This window comes from Pleurodeles waltl, chromosome 5, assembly GCF_031143425.1.
Source record: "Pleurodeles waltl isolate 20211129_DDA chromosome 5, aPleWal1.hap1.20221129, whole genome shotgun sequence".
NCBI lineage: Eukaryota > Metazoa > Chordata > Amphibia > Caudata > Salamandridae > Pleurodeles > Pleurodeles waltl.
Window position 1 is genome coordinate 174964252 of NC_090444.1, and position 22082 is coordinate 174986333.

Below are 22082 nucleotides of genomic sequence, written 5' to 3' on the forward strand. Positions count from 1 at the left end.
AAAACTAAAACTAAAACCAAACAATTGTTTTCACATTTATAGGTGATTACATGTATTTATTCCTTTGTATAGTGCTCCGACAGTCAGGAAGCCACTTCAGAGCACTGATATAATTTGCACATAACCACAAATTTATACCATGCCTTTCATGCCCCCCACCCTGAAGCAACCATAAAAAGAGGATATTCTGGAGAGCCACCTGCTCCGGCACTCACAGTCACCCAAAAGCAACTGGAGCAAGTGGTGTTATGAAAAGCTGCTTATCCTGGTCCTCACAGGTCCCTTCAGTAGCCCCTTCCCACCCTGACACTACCAGAGAAGGTGGCTTTGTGAAGAGCCACCTGCTATGGCCCCTGCTGGGCCACTCAGCATGACATACCTACCCGTAGGCAGCCAGAACAGGCAGCATTGTGAAGATCCACCTGCTCCTACTTTCCAATATCCCCTTTGAGGCCATGAGCATGTGCTGATATTTAGACTAGTTTTCCTCTTAGTTTGAGTAGCTGGAGCAGTCTCTGGCTTGGACCATAGTGAACACTCCAAGAAAGTATTTGGAGCCTAAGGAAAGGTAGAGAAAGTGCATGTACACTTCATATGGAGCATAGGCTAAATGGCAAATCAAATCACCCTCACTGAAGACTATGGGGGTCATTCCGACCCTGGCGGTCCAAGACCGCCAGGGCCGGGGACCACGGAAGCACCGCCAACATGCTGGCGGTGCTTCCCAGCCCATTCTGACCGCGGCGGTAAAGCCGCGGTCAGAAAAGGGGATCCGGCGGTTTCCCGCCGGATTTCCCCTGCATGGGCTGAATCTCCATGGCGGCGCTGCAAACAGCGCCGCCATGGAGATTCCGACCCCCTTCCCGCCATTCTGTTTCTGCCGGTTTTTACCGCCAGGAACAGGATGGCGGGAACGGGTGTCGTGGGGCCCCTGGGGGCCCCATAAAGATTTTCACTGTCTGCTTAGCAGACAGTGAAAATCGCGACGGGTGCAACTGCACCCTTCGCACCCCTGCAACTCCGCCGGCTCCAATCGGAGCCGGCTTCCTTGTTGCACGGCCTTTCCCGCTGGGCCGGCGGGCGCTCTTTTGGCGGTCGCCCGCCGGCCCAGCGGGAAAGCCAGAATGGCATCCGCGGTCTTCTGACTGCGGAGCGGCCATTTGGCGGTTCCCGCCAGGCGGGCGGCTCCCGCCGCCCGCCAGGGTCTGAATGACACTCTATGTGCCAGAAAACCTCTTTATGTCTCTCCGTATGAAACATATAAGCAAGGTGACTGGGTGCTACACTTCATTACTGTTTCTGTCACAGAAGGGCAAAATGTAATAGACACAATGATAGCTCTCAGATTTCCCCTGGTAGAAAACACTTACTTAGGGCACATACATTCATTGATACTTCACTCGCTCTCACTTGTCCTAACCACTCACTCGTGATGTCACTAGTGAGATTGCATTTGTTTTACTCAACAAGCTAAGTGGTCACAGAAAGCCACGGATCTCACTAAGGGCCAGATGTACGAAACGTTTTGCATGGCGCAAACAGCGAAATTCGCTGTTTGCGCCATGCAAAACGCGCATCGTGATGCACATTCCCATTTTGCGAGTCGGTAACTTGGTTACCGACAAGCAAAATGGGAATGCGACTCGCAAATAGGAAGGGGTGCTCCCCTTCCTAATTGCGATTCGCATTGCGATGCAGAATTGCTCTGTGACCACGAACGCAGTCGCAAAGCAATTCGCAGTTAGCACCCATGTGAAGTGGGTACTAACCCATTTGCAAAAGGGAAGGGGTCCTCATGTGACCCCCTTCCCCTTTGTGAATGGCCCTAAAAATATTTTTTCAGAGCAGGCAGTGGTCCTTTGGATCTTGAATGTGTTATCTGTGGATTAGTCAGAACAAGGGCCAAAGGGATTGACAAAAGAACAAAGTACAGAGTATGTGAGTCTCAAAGGGCAAACCTGTTTTTATCTGCAGCTAGTTTCTTCCAAGATGAAGTTTTCAGCCGAGTAGCTGATCTAAACAGCGAGGCGAATGTCTTTACAGTGAGTTTGTATACCCACCCAAAATGCATGGGTGCCTACCTTTAAAAACATGACTGCACAATGAACTCCCAGCAGCAATGTATTCGCCAGCCTTCAGGTAAGTTTGCATTCTTTGAAAAAGCAAATTACATTTTAAAGCCACCCTTGAGTGCTGGCCACGGGTTCACACTCAATGAGATCAGAGAAATAATGGTCAACATCGATGAAGCTGTATTGATCCATAATGATGAAATTAAGATTTTTCTGGTGAGAATGTACAATGACAGAATTCATTTTTTGTCAGTCTAACAAAAAGATCGAGCCACTTATAGTATTCGCACCTGATTTGACTCTTGAAGTTCTTGCTGCCAAAGTAACATCACAAGATGCAGAAAAATCAGCAGGAAACATTTTAAGAAACATCCTGAAAGATTTGGATTTTTAACTTAATGACAAAATGTGTGATGCCCCAGAGCTCTGCAAATCATAGGAGTCAACAAGAATGCCTGATAGTGTGTTAACATTTTTTACATCATTCCTTACTATCAACAAAGCAAAATTGTTACAAACTGAAGTTATTGAGTTTGGAACAGAAGCCGACAGCTCATCAGTTTAATGGATAGTATCAACAAGTTATAATGCCAATGAATGGAGCAGGAACCTCTTAGCAGCTCATGCTGTAAAATCATGTGAATCTGACAGTACAATACTTCCAGGTCACTTTACCAGGAAAGGATTTACAATTGCTGCTCTAGATAATATTGATTTTGAAGACAGCTCTTCTATGTCTGGAACATCCAGCACACATGATACTGTTGTGTAGCCATTTTAATTATAGCTTCATACATGTGATTTTAGCAAACTAGGCCTGCAGCTGTGCACTTTAACCTAGATATATTTTATTCAGCTTTGTTTATTATTTTAACAATAGCCACATTAGTGGTCTTGTTTTATTTCTCTCTGTCTAGCTGTTCTTTGCCTAGGTCAGCACTACGTTCTTAAACAAGACATTTATTTCACTCTGTGCTTTTCTCAAGGCTGCAGTAAGATAGGTTGCCGGTAAACATGGTAACGTTTTGGCCCTCAGCATGACATTGGCGGTAAATCCTGGTTACCGCCACGGTGACGGTTGCAAACATACCGCCGTGGTGGCGAATATCCGTTCCACATATTATGACACACACACCAATCCGACAGAATGCTGCCACATACACAAATCCACCAGCCTAAAGGTCAGTGTTAAACTGTCAGTACCTACACACATACCGTTACACCAACAAAACAACACCCTGTACATCATGACCCACGAATCACCACGGCGGACATTCAATGGCGGTAAACCATTGACCAACTGAACCGGCGCACTCAGAATGGACACCCAAATACTAAACCACACAACATTGGCCAATACCAAAAATACACACCTGACACTGATGCACACACCACACCCACCCACCCACAGCACTATAAAACACACACCCACATCACCCACAAACCTTTACGAATACAAATTATTGCCACCAGACTGACATCAAGACCACTGCGACAACTAGGCACATTCACCTATACATCCCTCAGGCATTCCACTACGCACACCAAACCACAGTACCCAACACCCACGCACTTACACACACCACACAACACCCATGTTCCCACAAAGGCACTCCCATTTCACTGATGCGGAGTTGCGGGTCATGGTGAAGTAAATAGTAAGGGTAGAGCCACAGCTGTTTGGAGTACAGGTACAGCAAATATCCATTGCCAGGATGATGGAGCTATGGCGGAGAATCGTGGACAGGGTGAACGCCGTGGGACAGCATAGAAGAACAAGTGACGACATTAGGAAGAGGTGGAACGACCTACAGGGGAGGGTATGTTCCGTGGCAGCAAGGCACCAGCTCGCCATACAGAGGACTGGCGGTGGACCCCCACCTCTTCTCCCACAGCTCACAGCATGGGAGGAGCAAGTCTTGGCACTACTGCATCCTCAGGGACTCACTGGAGTTGCTAGAGGACTGGCACTGGTGAGTCAACATTTACTACTTATCAACCCCCATACCTGCATGCCATCTCACACCCTCACTCCCATCATTCCACTCCATCCCACACACTGCACCTACACATCTGATTAACCCCAATGCCAAGCCCTGCATGCCATACAAACACATGGACAGCCCTCCCAGCCCTGCATGGGCACCATAACCAAAGCATGCAGAGCACAGGGGAACTAACAATCCCACAATATATCCCCATACACAATCAAAGGTTGCACGGCAACAGCAACAATAGAGGGGAAGCCAAGGATGTACAATATGTCACAGGCATGAAGCATAATACATCACTTACATCCCCGCAGGTGCCCCAGCCAGTGTCAGCGGAGAGGAGGTGCCATGGCTATCCAGTCCCCCAACAGAAAATGCCCCCAGTGATGACAGTAACTCTGGACTTCTAGATCTGGATCAACAACTTGTCCTATCAGGGACCACTGGACAGTCGGTCACCCCAGCCCACTCCCAGTCCACCACAGAGCCTCCCTCATCAGTATCTAACACCACAGCATCCAGCCAGCGTCCCCAGACCTCTGTCCCGAGGACACGTGAATCAGCAGTGTGCCCACCTGTACAAGGACCACAGTCCACACCTCACCCCCAAGACACTCAGGGACCTGGGGTCAGTGGCAATGGGCACACCATTCAGGGGACAGGGGCCCAGGGGAACAGGGACACTAGGAGGACCGCTGGGCACCAAGGGGAGGACAGGCCCAGGGAACCGACTCTTCTGGAGGCACTCACCAAGATCCTGGGGGCCTACCAACAATCCCAGGACACAATGGACCAGATTGTTGACAACATGCAGGAGAACAAGCGACTGCAGGAGGAACACCATCAGGAGATCAGGGAGGACTTGCAGGCCCTCAATACCACCATGATCCCCATAGCAGGGTTGGCAGACATGGCCAACATAATGAGGGAATCAACAGCACAGCAGCGGACCCCTACCACTAGCCAAATATAAAGTACAAGAGGCACTCATTATAACATGAAAAATAATAGTACTCATGAGTCAGTATACGTAGGCAATGTTTTGTCATATATTTCTGAAAATTAATAGGATTATTTCCAACATAATCCCCAATTACAGTATCACTGTCCTAATCCAAATAGTAGAATTAATTGATCTGTTGTTCCAAGATTGCTATGATCCAAAGTCCAAGTCCAGATTTCTCTAATCAAAGTTCAATCATTTTCTTCAAAAGATGATATAGCTTATTATTTAAACTTTAGCAGCCGCATCCAAATTGATAGCCAGTCCAGATTTTCTCAAATCAAGGTTCAATCATATTCTTCAAAGGATGATATAGCTTATTATTTAAATTTTAGCAGCCGCATCCAAATTGATAGCCAACACGTGTTTCGTCCGGGAGTTTCCCAATGACTTCATCAGGGCTGTAAATTATATAGGTACCTATTATTATATGTGTATCCATATTTCCTAATTAAAAAGGAGAGACCTCCACCAGTGTATGGACATGAGAAAATATATGAGAAAATGTAAAAAAGGGGTGAAGAAAATATATGAAAGGAATATAAAAATTAATGGAAAAGTTGTGGAATAAAATGTGAACACAATGGTGGGATGCAGACTTATGTTAGTTCTCAGTGCACCTTAATTCCCAAAATGTGAGAATATCATACCCTTAGATATCAAACATCATATATTATTATTAGATACTATGGGGGTCATTCCGACCCTGGCGGTCCATGACTGCCAGGGCGGAGGGCAGCGGAAGCACCGCCAACAGGCTGGCGGTGCTTCCTGGGCGATTCTGACCGCGGCGGTAAAGCTGCGGTCAGAAAAGGGGAGCAGGCGGTTTCCCGCCGGTTTCCCGCTGGCCCAGGGAATCCGCCATGGCGGCGCTGCTTGCAGCACCGCCATGGGGATTACGACCCCCTTCCCGCCAGCCTGTTTCTGGCGGTGTCCACCGCCAGAACCAGGATGACGGGAACGGGTGCCGTGGGGCCCCTGGGGGCCCCTGCACTGCCCATGCCACTGGCATGGGCAGTGCAGGGGCCCCCTAACAGGGCCCCACAAAGATTTTCACTGTCTGCTTTGCAGACAGTGAAAATCGCGACGGGTGCCACTGCACCCGTCGCACCCCTGCAACTCCGCCGGCTCCATTCGGAGTCGGCTTCATTGTTGCAGGGGCTTTCCCGCTGGGCCGGCCGGCGGTCTTCTGGCGGTCGCCCGCCGGCCCAGCGGGAAAGCCGGAATAGTCGCCGCGGTCTTTCGAGGGGGAACTGCTTGGCGGGCGGCGACCGCCGACCGCCACAGTCAGAATGACCGCCAATGTCACCCATTCTTGAGTGAAAGGTGAACATGGTGTTAGGATATAAGAATTAGTGAATAAGTATCAAAAAAATGAAACTTACTTAAATCGCTCTTATTTACTGAATATGAGATGACCCCGTACCCTAGTGATGTCCCTTGCTACTAAAAAGCACATGCAAATGAGCTATGCTCTTACCTAAACATATATGTAGATGCGTCCTATAACATAAGTATTCCTTACAAGCGAATCCCAGAATAATTCCGTAAAGCAACTTATCTGCTATGTACATTTTTTTAAATATAACTATCCAACACGTCCAACCAAACCAATATCAAGAAACAAATCAGAACCATAGTGAACCCTAAAATCCCATCTTTATCTAATCAGAGTTCTTATCAAAATTAACATGCCCTATTAAATAAATTCCTCCAATATAAATAAAATAGGCCAAGTATATAAGTATATCGTAATCATATCTCTCTCCTAAGTCCCTTTTTAAAAAAAAGCATTACTACTATGTCCTATCCTGAAATCTTGAATAAACTTATACCTAAAGCATGTAGCTTACCTGATATCAGTTATATCAATCCACCTTCCAATGAGTCAAAACGTGAAGCGCGAGTACGCATGTGTATCGATGAAGTATCAAAACTCGAGTGTTCATGTCTTGGTGCCTTATATGAGACCACAGACGAAATAAAAATAAAAGAAGGACCAAGAGTTATGGCGGCCATCTTTAGAGTGAATCACATCTTCCAAACAGAAATGTAAAAAGTAACCATAAAGAAAGGACTACAATATTGGCGGCCATCTTAGAGGGATAAAGTATCAAAACTGAAATAAAAATAAAAGAAGGACCAAGAGTTATGGCGGCCATCTTTAGAGTGAATCACATCTTCCAGACAGGAATGTAAAAAGTAACCATAAAGAAAGGACATAGCAGATAAGTTGCTTTACGGAATTATTCTGCGATTAGCTTGTAAGGAATACTTATGATATAGGACGCATCTACATATATGTTTAGGTAAGAGCATGGCTCATTTGCACGTGTTCTTTAGTAGCAAGGGACATCACTAGGGTACGGGGTCAGCTCATATTCAGTAAATAAGAGCGATTTAAGTAAGTTTCAGTTTTTTTTATACTTATTCACTAATTCTTATATCCTAACACCATGTTCACCTTTCACTCAAGAATGGGTGACATAGTATCTAATAATAATATATGATGTTTGATACCTAAGGGTATGATATTCTCACATTTTGGGAATTAAGGTGCACTGAGAACTAACATATGTCTGCATCCCACCATTGTGTTCACATTTTATTCCACAACTTTTCCATTAATTTTTATATTCCTTTCATATATTTTCTTCACCCCTTTTTTACATTTTCTCATATATTTTCTCATGTCCATACACTGGTGGAGGTCTCTCCTTTTTAATTAGGAAATATGGATACACATATAATAATAGGTACCTATATAATTTACAGCCCTGATGAAGTCATTGGGAAACTCCCGGACGAAACACGTGTTGGCTATCAATTTGGATGCGGCTGCTAAAATTTAAATAATAAGCTATATCATCCTTTGAAGAATATGATTGAACCTTGATTTGAGAAAATCTGGACTGGCTATCAATTTGGATGCGGCTGCTAAAGTTTAAATAATAAGCTATATCATCTTTTGAAGAATATGATTGAACTTTGATTAGAGAAATCTGGACTTGGACTTTGGATCATAGCAATCTTGGAACAACAGATCAATTAATTCTACTATTTGGATTTGGACAGTGATACTGTAATTGGGGATTATGTTGGAAATAATCCTATTAATTTTCAGAAATATATAACAAAACATTGCCTATGTATACTGACTCATGAGTACTATTATTTTTCATGTTATAATGAGTGCCTCTTGTACTTTATATTTGCAATAGTGCTTCTAGCATCTATCAAGACCTTTTGGGTGTGGTCTTTCAAGAGTGCACCATTTCGAGATTCGACATTCTTCGTTGATATTCACCTCGCTACCCAGAGCGCCTAGTTTTCTCCCAGTAGAATACACCCTACCACTAGCCAGTCTATTGACCAGCCCTCCACTTCCACTGCAGCTAGTAGACAGAAGGCCCTGCCTCAGGACCCACAGGCCACCAGCACCTATCCCCTCCCCCTGCAGAAGGTGAACCACCCCGTAAACGTTCCGTGTGACCCAGACAGAAGCCAGAGACACTTGCCAAGACCAAGACCACAGCCAGGAATTGAGACTCTCCTGATTGTCCCCCTTGTGTCCCACCCTGTCACCTTGTCCATTTTGAACTGACTTTGCTCCCCTTCCTATGGCCCCTTGGACACTGGACCTGTGCTACAAACAGACTGGAACAATACCCTGGACTCCCCTCTACCATCACCCCATTCCATTGCACTTTTCCCTCAATTTTATAGCACTACAATAAACACCCTTGAACACAACTTGACTGATAGTATTTTATGTGTTGAGAATGCGCATTTAGGAGAACAGTCATATCTAAGGCAAATTATCTGAAAACTGTGATAGCATACAATTAATGACATGTAACTGTCTGTAGTAATCACATCAGGACACTGTTGTCATATCACCAACATCTGTAAAATGAAAAGCCATAGGTGACAGTAAGTTGAGATGCAAGGAAGTGAATGCCATAATGCTACAGTCACACATATGTGTCATTGGAAGTATTAACGTATAACTAATGTCCTGTTGTCCACATCCTCACCCTCTGCCTCCTCATCCTCACTGTCCTCGGGGTCCACTGCTGCCACAGGGGCATCTCCAGTCTCCTCCTCCTGCAGAAAAGGCATGTGTCGTCTGAGGACCAGGTTGTGCAACATGCAGCATGCCACTACTATCTGGCAGACCTTCCCGGGTGAGTAGCACAGGGATTCACCTGCCAGATGGAGGCACCTGAACCTGGCCTTCAGAAGGCTGAAGGTCCTTTCGATTATTCTTCTGGTTTGCCCATGTACCTCATTATAACGGTTCTCAGCCCCTGTCCTGCCATTCCTCACAGGGGTCAGGAGCCACAATAGGTTTGGGTAGCCAGAGTTACCTGCGAGTATTGAGGAACAAACATTAGCCTAACATAGTGCTATGGTGATAACACCTGAAGGCATACACTGATATACAGTGGGTGGGGACTCTGGCTCACCTATAGCCACACCATATGCCTCTGTAGTTGGGCCATCACATTTGGGATGCTGCTATTCCTCAGGACAAAGGCGTCATGCACCGACCCAGGATACTTGGCAGTGACGTGGGAAATGTACTGGTCCACCAGGCACACCATTTGCACGTTCATTGAGTGGAAACTCTTCCGATTCCTGTACACCTGTTCATTCTGGCAGGGGGGGACAAAAGCAATATGTGTACATTCAATCGCCCCAATAATATTGCGGATATGCCCCATTGCATAGAACCCTGCCTTCACAGTGGCCAAATCTTCCACCTGGGGGAAAGCATTGTAGCTGCACATGTGTTTCACCAAGGCAGACAATACACTTGCCAGCACGATTGAGAACATTGGCTGTGACATTGCTACTGCCAAGCCCACTGTCACTTGAAAAGAACCAGTTGCCAGGAAATGGAGCACTGATAGCACTTGCACAAGAGGGGGGATCCCGGAGGGATGACGGATAGCTGATATCAGGTCAGGCTCCAATTGGGCACACAGCTCTATGATTGTGGCCCTGTCCAGTCTATAGGTGACTATAATGTGCCTGTCCTCCAGTGTAGCCAAGTCCACAAGGGGTCTGTACACAGGGGTATGTCTCCTCCTCCTATTCATCCACAGCAGTAGGTATCTAAGGGACACAGGAGTGAGTAGGCTGTCACAATTTAAACAATGGAACCACCACCTCAGTGTACATACAGCATTAATGTGATGGGCCAGTGGGAATGGCAATGTATGTGCAAATCTAGGCAATGACACAGTTATGAATAATCTGACTGTTGTCCACCACCATGAAATGGCGACAGCCTGTCCTATATCTTAGGACAGGTGGAAATGAGGTAACAACGCCGACATTGGGTGTTGTGACGGAAGGCGGTGTTGCACCGCCGTGCAATTCCTCATTGGCAAATATGGGTCTCTATGGAGTACAGTGGCCAATGGGGATCAGCGCCGGTGGTGACGGTGTACACTGCCATGGATGTGACTGACATTTTCTATCTAAATCCTCAATTGTTTCCTGACTTTCTACAGGACAACACCTACACTTCGTGTGCTGTTGTGACCTGTATCTGGAACCTACCATGGCTTCACTTCGATGTAGTTGGAGCGACAGGTGGATGGGGTCCTACCCCAGTATGGAATGCTGTATGGGCCTCCAGACCAACAGGTGAGTACACATTGGGTACGATGCATGTGGGAAGGATGCATGGATATGTGTGTGCAAGCATTGTGTCATCGGGGGATGTCTGGTGGTAGTGTATATGGTGGGCGCCGGGCGATGTGTGTGACAATGGAGATGGAAATGGGATTGGTGGGCCATATGTGTGCCAGGCTGGATTGTATGTGTAATGGTGTCCTCCTGTCTGTATCACCTCTGCAGGTCAGCGCCCATCAGAAGAAGGGATTATGACATGCCATTGGCAAGGACATGCGGACCCTGGGAGTCTACAGCAGGCGGAGCACCCACTGTCGAAAAAGGTGGGAGGGCCTGAGACGCTGGGCACAGAAGACCGCGAATGCCCAGCTAGGGATAGCCTCCCAACGAGGAAGGGGTGCCCGTCAGAACCTGATCCCCCTGATGGCCCGCATAAGGGGTGCCCATCAGAACCTGACCCTCCTGATGGCCCGCATACTGGCGGTGGCTTACCCAGGTTTGGATGGGCGCTTGAGGGCATCACAGCAGCCACAAGGGGTGAGTACAGTGGGTGTTCCAACAATAATTGGTAGGTGGCATGGGGTCCGGGTGGTGAGTGTGAGTTAGTGGGTACCCCTTAATGCCAGGTCAGACATTGCAGCGTGATCCAGCTCAAGGGTAATGGGTGTATAGGAAATCCAGGTAACCTACCTAGGTTGCATTCCATGTCAGACAGGGATAGGTGGGTCTCAGGAGAAGTGCAGTTGGCGGTGGTTGGCCCTTGTCTTGTTGTGGCATCTATCCAATTGAATGCCAGTGCAATGCATAGTGCTCAATCCTGATCCCTGTGTGTGATGGTACTGTGTATGCCAACTGTGGTGCTGGAGCTGTAATTGAACCAGTGCTCCCTTTCTCTCCCTCCCCCTTTCTCTTTCTGTCATCCTGTTCATGTGTGCATTAGCATCATCTGGCAGAGGAGCAGGGGCACTGGCGACAGAAGGATGCTTCATCCCACAGGACCCAGGAGGCAGAATCCACTGACGCTGAGGGAACCAGTGGGATGGAGGGCGAGGGGAGCACACGGCAGAGACCGGAGTTGACAACACTGACTCAGATACCTCCTCCGATGGAAGCTCTTAGCTGCAGGTACAGCCGCCACCCCCGTACCAGCACCGGCCTCTCAGTAGCCCCTCAGCGAGTTGCCCATGCCCGCTCACCGAGGAGGGTGGGCATCTCCTCGCCCCAGGCACCTCATGCCCTGCCCCAGTGAGCCCTGCTGCCCTGAGTGAGGAGGCTATTGACCATCCAGGGGCTGACATCCCAGATGTGGCAATACAATGCATTCCTGAAGGGCATCCACGGTGGATGGGCGGCCCAACAGAGATCGATTCAGGCTCTGGCCTCCTCTCTGATCACAGCCATTGACCCTGTTCATACCGTCCCCCCTCCAACTACCACTTCCCAGTCCCAGTCTCCGGAACCCCAACCCATCCCATGCACACATACAGATGAGCATGCACACAAGACAACACACAAGAGCGGCACAGTCAAACACAAGCATCACACTCCAGTCCACAAGCACTAAGGCAAACAGCAGACAGTTCCTCACACAACCACATCCATTGCCTCGACTGTCTCCCCCACCTCCTCCTCCACCTCCCTCACAGTCACGTACACACTCACACCTCACTAGCAGACACCTCCACAACATCCATCCACGCATCCCCTGTGTCCTCTCTCACCCTGTCTGTCTCCCCCTCCTAAAGAACACAAACGCAGGCACTCAGACACCCAACAGCCATCCACCTCACATCAGCACACTGCCCATGCACCTACACCCAAGTCCATCAGACTTACTACTCCAACAACTACTCGTTCAACCTCCATTCCCTTCCTTCCTCCCTCATCCCGCCCCACCGTCCCTAAGAATCTTTTCCTTGCCCAACTTGACCTCTTCCCTCTCCCTCAACCCCGTCATGCCCGTAAGAGCAGGGTCCCAGTGACCCAGCACAGCACCTCAGCCAAACAGTCCCAGCAGGCCCCTTCCCCTGCTGAGACACAGCAGCCCTCACCTCCTGGAGAGGCTGGCAGGGTACCAACACCACCACTACCAGCGAACACGGGGCCCTCATCCTCTGCTGAGACACAGCAGCCCTCGCCTCCAGCAGAGGCTGCCCAGGAGGCACCTTCCCCAGCTGAGTCAGAGCATCCCTCACCTCCTGCAGAGGCTGCCCAGGAGGCATCTTCCCTAGCTAAAACACAGCAGCCCTCACCTCCAGCAGAGGCTGGTAGGGTACCAAAATCACCACCACCACCAGTGGTCACGTAGCCCTCACCTCCAGCTGAGACAAAGCAGTCCCACCTCCAGCAGAGGGCATGTAGGCCACCCTCCAGAGACTGCTGTACAAGGACCCTCCTCCAGAACCAGTGGTCCAGTTCCCCACCTGAGAGTCTGTGACCTTGCACTCCCCAGCAAAAAGAAACCGGCATGGAGCCCTCTCCAGAACCAATGGGCAAGTACCCCACCGGAGAGACTGTGACCTTGAACTCCCCAGCAATGAGTAATGGGCATGGATACCCCTCCAGAACCAGTGGGCAAGTACCCCACCTGAGAGAATGTGACCTTGCACTCCCCAGCAAAGGATAATGGGCATGGAGCCCCCTCCAGAACCAGAGGGCAAGTACCCCACCTGAGAGACTGTGACCTTGCACTCCCCAGCAAAGGATAATAGGCATGGAGCCCCCTCCAAAACCGGTGGTCAAGTACCCCACCTGGGAGACTGTGACCTTGCACTCCCCAGCAATGAGTAATGGGCATGGAGCCTCCTCCAGAACCAGTGGGCAAGTACCCCACCTGAGAGACTGTGACCTTGCACTCCCCAGCAAAGGATAATGGGCACGGAGTCCCCTCTAGAACCAGTGGGCAAGTATCCCACCTGAGAGACTGTGGCCCTGCACTCCGCAGCAATGAGTAATAGGCATGGAGCCCCCTCCAGAACCAGTGGGCAAGTTCCTGACTTCAGCTGAGGTGTCCCCCACCCCTTTTCCCTCTGAGGTGTCTGGACACTTCTAAAATGATGCCCCTGCACAGTTCTGCGCGAATGTTCTCAGGAAACAAGTTGGGCCTTGGACTGTGCTCTGTGGCCATGTGTGCCCTTTGTACTTTGGACTGGGCATTGCCCCTTTCTAGATAATTGTACATATCTCTTTGTTATCCAATTGGTTCATTTGGTGGCTGTTCCCATTCAATACATTCGCAGTACTGCCATACTGTAGTCCTTGCATTATTATGACGTGTGTCCTGTGCCATTGTTTTTGTCTGCAGCTGGTTGTGTGTACGGTGTGTGTATGTGTCTGGTGTGTGTTGTGCGTGTGTGTGTCACTCTCCTTTTCCTCCCTCCCTCCCTTGTGTGCTAGGTGGCTGTACTCACCATTGTCGTCTTCGTTGGCATTGATGTTCCAGGTGGAGCATGGCATAGAAGAGCATTGGGAAGAATTGAAGTTCCGGTTCCATGGAGGCGTTAATCTTCTCTGTGTCTCTGATGGTGAGTCTTTGGTCTTCAGTGATGTGTTTCTGTCAGGCTTTTGATGGCGTTGGTACCACCCCGGAAATCGTGGCGGATTGCAGTGTCATGATATGGTGGGTGATACCTTGTCTTCTGCCTGGCTGTTGGTGGCTACCGCCGTGGTGTGTGGTGTTAACGCCCTGGCAGATGGTGTGATACATTGGCTGTCTATGGGAGTTCTCACGGCCATGGTCTTAATTTGGCAGTAATTACTGCCAGCCTGTTGGCAGTATTACCACCACTTTAACAGTCACCGCCAATGTCATAATGGCCATCTCTGTCTATAGTGTTCATAGTAACATATACACTTTTACGTGGGGATCCATTCTTGAAACATTAGCTCTTTATTATAAAAACACTACTTTGACCCATGTACGTTAGAGAGAGATTCCAGCCAGATTACCACAACTGTAGGCTGATTGCTGAGTGCTTCGATACAGCTGCTTATGTATACTACAAGCCTCTTGCTCACGTATGAGGGATGATGTCTTCCCAGGGGAACCTGAAGGGCAGAATTAGAGCTTAACATGCTGTGCTGTAACATAGCCTAGGCAGACGTTATTTTAACGATTCTAGTGACAATATGGTAGCGTTATTTTTATGCTTTACTCTCCTCGTCACTATTTTAATCCTGTCATGCTTCATCGTCCTAGTTATTGCAGTGCATGCTTTATTATCTAAGATGCAGTTGCTTCATTAAAACCTTATTGAAATATATACTGCCTCTCATTGTCCTTGTGTATGTGAGACTAATGTAACTGAGAGAACCGGAGGTGATCTGAGTGACCACGATTTCCCTGAGGAATCAATTGTGTCATGCGCTCGGCTGCCCAATCATCCCTGCTCTTGGGTAGAGATGAGGCACTGCTAGTTAGCCGGAGCAAAACCCGGATTAGGCCAACAGGTGTCACCTGTAGTGGGTTTAGACTCAGTCCCCCACAGTGCAAGTGATTCTGCCACCCAAATCCATTAGTCTCTTTAGAATAATGAGATCCTATACAATAATGCCATGATGCTTTTTCAAGACTGTACTGATGAAGTAGCTGCTGGAAAATAAGCTGTGCCATCTGTAGGCATACACAAACAAAACTGCAAACTTGGACCTCAACTGCCTTGCCAACGTGTGAAAAATCACTACAAGCCATCAACATGTCCCAATCTACCAGAAAGTTGGAAAATGGCTGAGGACATGGATCTTCTTCTACCTGATGCTGCAGTCCCCAAAACAGATTTAACTGATTCAACTAAATTTATCCTAACGATTATTTGGTGGGGACTGAAGGATTAAGAAAAGCCAGTTCCTCTGTGGGTTGGAATTCATGCCCTGCTCTCCCAGAATACTGCCTAATACGAGTCACAAACTATGCAACAGTTTACACAGCTCCAAAGAATTTCCAAAATGTGCGTGCTCAGCTTGAAGACCAGCCTATCCTGCCAATTTTTGGCAATGAAGGTGTTTTTCTTATTGTAGCTGACGTTTCAATGAAAAATCCAGTAGAATTTGACGATCTTTATCCAATGATGTGTGTTTTCCAAATGACAAAAGTTGCATTGCGATGTGCAGGAAGTTATCTTAGTGGTTGTGGCATAGACAAAGCACTTATTGAGGCTGAAATCTTTGGAAGCAAAACTATCACACATTATGTTAATTCGTTACAAGGTATGCTCTTCATGTCTGAGACTATAGAAACATTGCATTGGAATGCTTTCTGGAACAAGAATGACAAATTAGATTTTGAATATCTTATCTCAGAAGTGAACAAGGCCCAGGGTGCATTACATTCAAAAGACATAATGCTAAGCCAGGCAATTTTCAATACACTCAGTTCAAACTTAGAAAACCAAGTTTGTAGAGTTTGTCAAAGATTGTGTAGAACAATCTGAACTTTTCAACTAATGGGAAAATGTTTCACACATGATAGCTCTAGTGAAAAACTTGGTACATTTTAATCGGGAAGGTGATTGGGAGCTGCATATGAAGACTGTGGAATCACAGATTGCTGTGTTTCACAAATTTGATTGCATAAACTACCTGAGATATGGATTCTTGTATTTGGAAAGAGTGAAAAAGCTAAAGGTGGAAGAACCATACCTCTACAGAAAATTCATGCAAAAACATTTTGGGGTGAAAGACATAGAGGGAAGGTGATCCAGAGATCACAGAGAAGCTCAAAGGGAATTGTTGGTCAGACACATAAAAATGAATATGTTGTTCAGTGGCAGCTAGCTTACCATGAAATCTTTTCTATTTACAAAATTTTCAGAGAAATGACAAATTCAAAATTAATGGACCATCGTGAAACTGTTCCTCACCATGAACGTTTGGGAAAGAAATGGGAACGTTTTAATAAACATGTTGACAGCCTTCTTCATTTCATGCAGCAGCAAGGAAACCCCTTTGAAATTACTGAGGTTGTGCGACTACACAACTTCGTAACCAAACAATATGTCAATAACGATATAAAGACACGTCTACTAAATGTTCTGGAACATGGATAGAAACTATACGCAGATTTGAAGCAGGAGAGATTTGTATTAAAAGAGAAAAGGCTGTTTAACATAATCACTAAAGCTAAACTTCCATGTTTTAACTGCCATAGTAAGAGTATTGTCCAACCAGCCACTACAAAACAGGTTACAAAAAACAACTTTCACATGCACATAGAGAAATGGATGTAGCAAAAAAAAGGGGAAAATTTATCAAGGACATTCTGTCACATGATCTTCTTCCAACAAACGCATTATTTGATGGAGAAGCTGCAACCAAACCAGTGAAGCACAAACTTGTACGGGAGCTCGAAAAAAAGCTTTCACCTGAAGAATTTCAGTTCGAAAAGGTGTCCTCATTGAAAATTGCTTTTATTGTGGACTATATGTCACGATTGCGAGTGGTCAAGATTGAATCCATGCAAAACTTCGGAGAGGTTTTTCAGACTTCTACAAATATCAAAGTCAGCGTGCACCTTGCAAGAACTGCACATTGTCTTTGACAGTTATCTTGAACTATCTGTCAAAAAATGTGAGGGAATCAGACAAACGTCTACACGGTGAATAACCGACCTTGCCTGCATCAAAAATTTGACACCTATACCTGTGCAACTTGATAAATTCTGGTCATCAACATCGAACAAGATAAACTTGGAGATGTTAACTCACCAAAACATTGCTGATGCTTCAGTGCACACTAAGGCGGTCATTCTGACCCTGGCGGTAAAAACCGCCAGGGCCGTGGTCCGCGGGAGCACCGCCAACAGGCTGGCGGTGCTCCTTTGGGCAGTACAGCTGCGGCCAGAAACGGAAAGTCGGCGGTCTCCCGCCGGCTTTCCGCCGCCCAGGGGAATCCTCCTTGGCGGCGCAGCTTGCTGCGCCGCCATGGGGATTCCGACCCCCATACCACCGCCAGGAACAGGATGGCGGTATGGGGTGTCGTGGGGCCCCTGGGGGCCCCTGCAGTGCCCATGCCAATGGCATGGGCACTGCAGGGGCCCCCGTAAGAGGGCCCCACTTAGAATGTCAGTGTCTGCTTAGCAGACACTGAAATTCGCGACGGGTGCACTCCATTCGGAGCCGGCTTCCTCGTGGAAGGGTGTTTCCCGCTGGGCTGGCGGGCGGCCGCCGCCTGCCAAGCTCAGAATCACCCCCTAAATGTCCAATTATTGCAAGTGGAATGATTGGCAATGAGGAGTTGGTGCCTGCAGAGATATATTCAAAAGGTACAGGCCATATTGTTCAAGAACTTAACAGCAAATTGGAGGAAGCTGTTGTGCCACATGTTAAGTGGGCTGTTCGAAATGGTTCCAATCAAGTTACTGTCAAATGACACAGATGTTATTATTGTCCTACTTAGATCCCACTTCATATTCTGTAAAATAAACTTGACCCAGAGATGCCCAGTGTTCTTATCAAGGCACATATTCCTACGGGTGATGACACTTTGAGCAAAAACAAAGCATGGAGCTTCAACTACTGAACCTGTGAAGTTTCTAAAATGATTTGCTGAGACAGAAGAATGTGACTTTAAAAGCGTAGAAAAATATCTTGTGCTAGTGTCGAAAATGAGTTCTGACTGCCACACATTTGACGTTCTTCAGTACAGTGAGTTCAAGAGATCAGTCCCTCTAAGTGACCTTCCACCGACATCATATTCTGTGCATGGACACATTAAAAGAGTTTTATACTTGATCAGATGTGTAAATGTTTTGGATTGTGCATATGTAGAGAAAGATCAGTGTGAATTTGGTTGGGAAGATATTAATGGGTTGCTAAACCCTACTAAATTTCTAAAGCCTCTACCCACAGAACTTACACATGCATGTACTTGCAAAACCTGTGCTACAAAAAATGTCCCTGTCAGTATGCGCTTCTCAAATGTTCAGCATTCTGCAAATGTATAACGAGCAATGGTCGAAACAAATAAATAAAGTGAACTATGAAAATGTGTCCAAAACAGGAGAGATAAACATATTTTTTTTTCGTATTAAGATCATAAACATTGTTTGGTGTATACATAAAAGGATTAAAGACCATTATTGTTTGTTTTGTTTCTATATATGTCTCTTCTTCCTCTATTATAGCCACCATTTTGGAAATGAGAGAAGGGTTGGTCGGGGAAGTTATTTTCTGTCTCTATAAGACTACTTGCCCCCCAAAAAACCTATGTTTTGACACCAAAATGAAGTATATAGTTCTCATGGTTCCTGAAATATTACATCATCATTGCAACACATACGCCATTTTAAAAAATGTTGTCCAGAAAAATTTGGCCCGGATCAGCAATGTCTACCCAAGCTAAATCACTTCTCTAATGATCCAAAACCAGAAATCAAAAGTGGAAATCTCTGGACAACAATTTTTTTACTGAGGTAAATCGGGGGCCGGGATTATCACACCCAATGCTGTCACATCCAGTGCTCCCTCACCAGAAGTACTCGTACTGTAAAAGCATTTTCAGGCATCCTACACTTTGACAGCATTGGACCACTCAGGCACCCTACACTCTTGCAATGCCATCGCTCTTTAACATCTGCACTTTCTCACATTCAGCACGCTCACAACTGCATTATCTTAATGTCAACACTTTCACAATGTCACCACTGTCTTGTACCAACCATCCCCACAACACCTGAACTCTCTGGCATGCAACTTGTCTTAGGAACAAAGACCTTACTAAGGGGCATATTTATACTTTTTGATGCAAAACTGCACTAACGCAATTTTGCATCAAAATGTTTAGCACCGGCTTGCATCATTCCTGAGCGCCAGCTGGGTGCCATATTTATGGAATGGTGCAAGCCGGTGCAAAGGGTGGGATAGCATAAAAAAAATGACATTAGCAGGGTTAGTGTGGCAGTATGGGAGAAGGAGGTTTTGCACCAAAAAATGAATGACGTTAGGCTGGTTAAAGGCAAAAAAAAAAGCCTCTTGCCAGCCTAGCGTCATTTTCTGATGCAAAACCATCCATACCACATGACTCCTGTCTTAGAAAAGACAGGAGTCAAGCCCACCACCCCAATGGCCAGCATAGGGGACCACTGTCCCCTGGCCATGGCCATTGCCCCCTGTGCCATGCAGGGGGCCCCAAGTTGAGCCACCGATGGCACTTTAATAAAAAACGAAAATACATACCTATACTTACCCTCCTTACCTAGGATGGATCTCCCATCCTACGGTGTCCCTTTGGTGTGGGTGGGGGTGTTCCTGGGGCTTGAGGAGGGAACCTGTAGACCCATTCCATCCACAGGTCCAATAACGCCTGGCTTGACCCAGGTGTTAAATAAGCAAGCTTTGCACCATTATTTAGCCACTCCTCTCACCCGTGATTAATTTGAGCATGGGGGATACATATGGGGCTATGGGGTTAGCACCAGCCATTTTTATAGATGGGAACACCTACCTTGCATCTCATTGACGCAAAGTAGGTTCACACATCTAAAAAATGGTGCAAACTCCAATATGTTGCAAACTCCAATATGTTTACGTTAGACAGGTCTAACGTCAAAATATAAATATAGAGTTTGTTATGCGCTGAATTTGCGTAAAAACAATTATGCAAATTCAGCGCAAATGGGGTAGAAATATGTCCTTAAGTCTGCCAGCTTTAATAAAACCTATACCTTCAGAAAGAAAAATTAAAGGTAGTAGTGCTACTGCCTATGAACTTTAACTCTACATTCAGCAACAAATTGTTGCTTCTGGCATTATCATACATGGCACAGGGTAGAATTGTGACAACTAGGGGCGTTGTCAACACCCCGCTTTAGCAGCTATAGTTGGGGTAAAGTTCTAGATGGGTCTCTTCTGTCTACAGCCCAGCAAATGCTCAGAAATAACAGAAAAGAGTTGAGTGAGTGAAAGGACAGATAGATGGGTGTGTCAATTAAAATGAAGATGGGTCAGTGAAAGGGTAGTAGGGTAGATGGATGGATGGATGAGTGAAAGAATGGATGGATTAGTGAAAGGAAGGGTGAATGGAAGGATGAAAGAGTGAACGGATGGTTAGGTGGAAAAATGGATGAATGTAAGGAAGGGTAGATAGATGTAAGGGTGAATGGCTGGATGTTTGAAAGGGTGGACGGATGATGAGAAAGGGTGGATGGATGGAGTGAAATGGTGGATGGATGATGAGAGAATGGATGGATGAATGAATGAGTGAGTAAAATGATGGATAACTGAGTCAAAGGGAGTAAGGGTGGATGAATGATGAGAGAATGGATGGAAGAGTGAGTGAAAGGATGGACAGCTGAGTGAAAGAGAGGGTGGATGGATGGGATGAGTGAAAGTGAGGATGGACGGATGGCAGAAGAGAAAGGATGAATGGATGGAGTGAAAGGGTAAATGGATGGTGAGCAAAAGCATGGATGGATGAGTGAAAGGATGGATGGATGATTATTGAAAGGAAGAATGAGTGAAGGAATGGATGGATGAGTGAAAGGAAGTGTGGAGGGATAGCTGGGTGAAAGGACAATGGATGAGCGAAAGCATGGATAGATGAGGAAGTGGATGATAGATGGATGGATGGATGAGTGAGTGGATGGATGGCTAACTGAAAGGAAAAATGGATGAGTGGATGGGTAGAAGAGTAGAAAGATAAGATAAAGGGTGGAGGGATGAGTAAAAGGGACGATGGATGAAAAAGGGTGGATGGCTAGATGGGTGGAGTGAAAGAATGAATGGATGGATGAATCACAGAAGGGATGAGTGAAAGGGTGGATGGAGAGAAGGATAAGTGAAAGGGTGGATAGATAGACTTTTTGATGGATGGATAGGTTTGGAAATGGATGGGTGGACGAAGGAATGGTGAAATACTGAATAATAGATTAAGGAATGAGTGGATGACAGAATGTAAAGGAAACATTGTGGATATAAACAGGTAGGTGGAAGAATGAAAAGATGAATGGATAGATGCTTCGATGGAAGAGACAAGAGAGTTAGCTCTTCTAGGGAGGGTTGTGATGATTTGCTTTGTTTACTTGGTGCCATAAGAGCTTTGGTTCAAAGTTAATTTTCTGGCTTCTCCCTTGTTGACAACTGTCCCTGATATTGACTGCCAAATTCTTCTTGGAGTCCATATGTTTGCTAGGTTTTTCACCTTTAAATAAATTCATCTATCTGTGAATATTTGCTACCTACACCTATGCTTTATGGAAACAAAAGAACATAACCCTTTTTTGACTTGCACTTTTATCGGCTGTCTTTTTGAGGACTGTGTAACTTTCTAGGACAGTGGTTCCCAACCTTTTGACTTTTGTAGACCCCCACTTTATCATTACTGGAACCCAGGGACCCCAATGAATCATTATTGGAATCCGGGGACCCCCACTAAGTC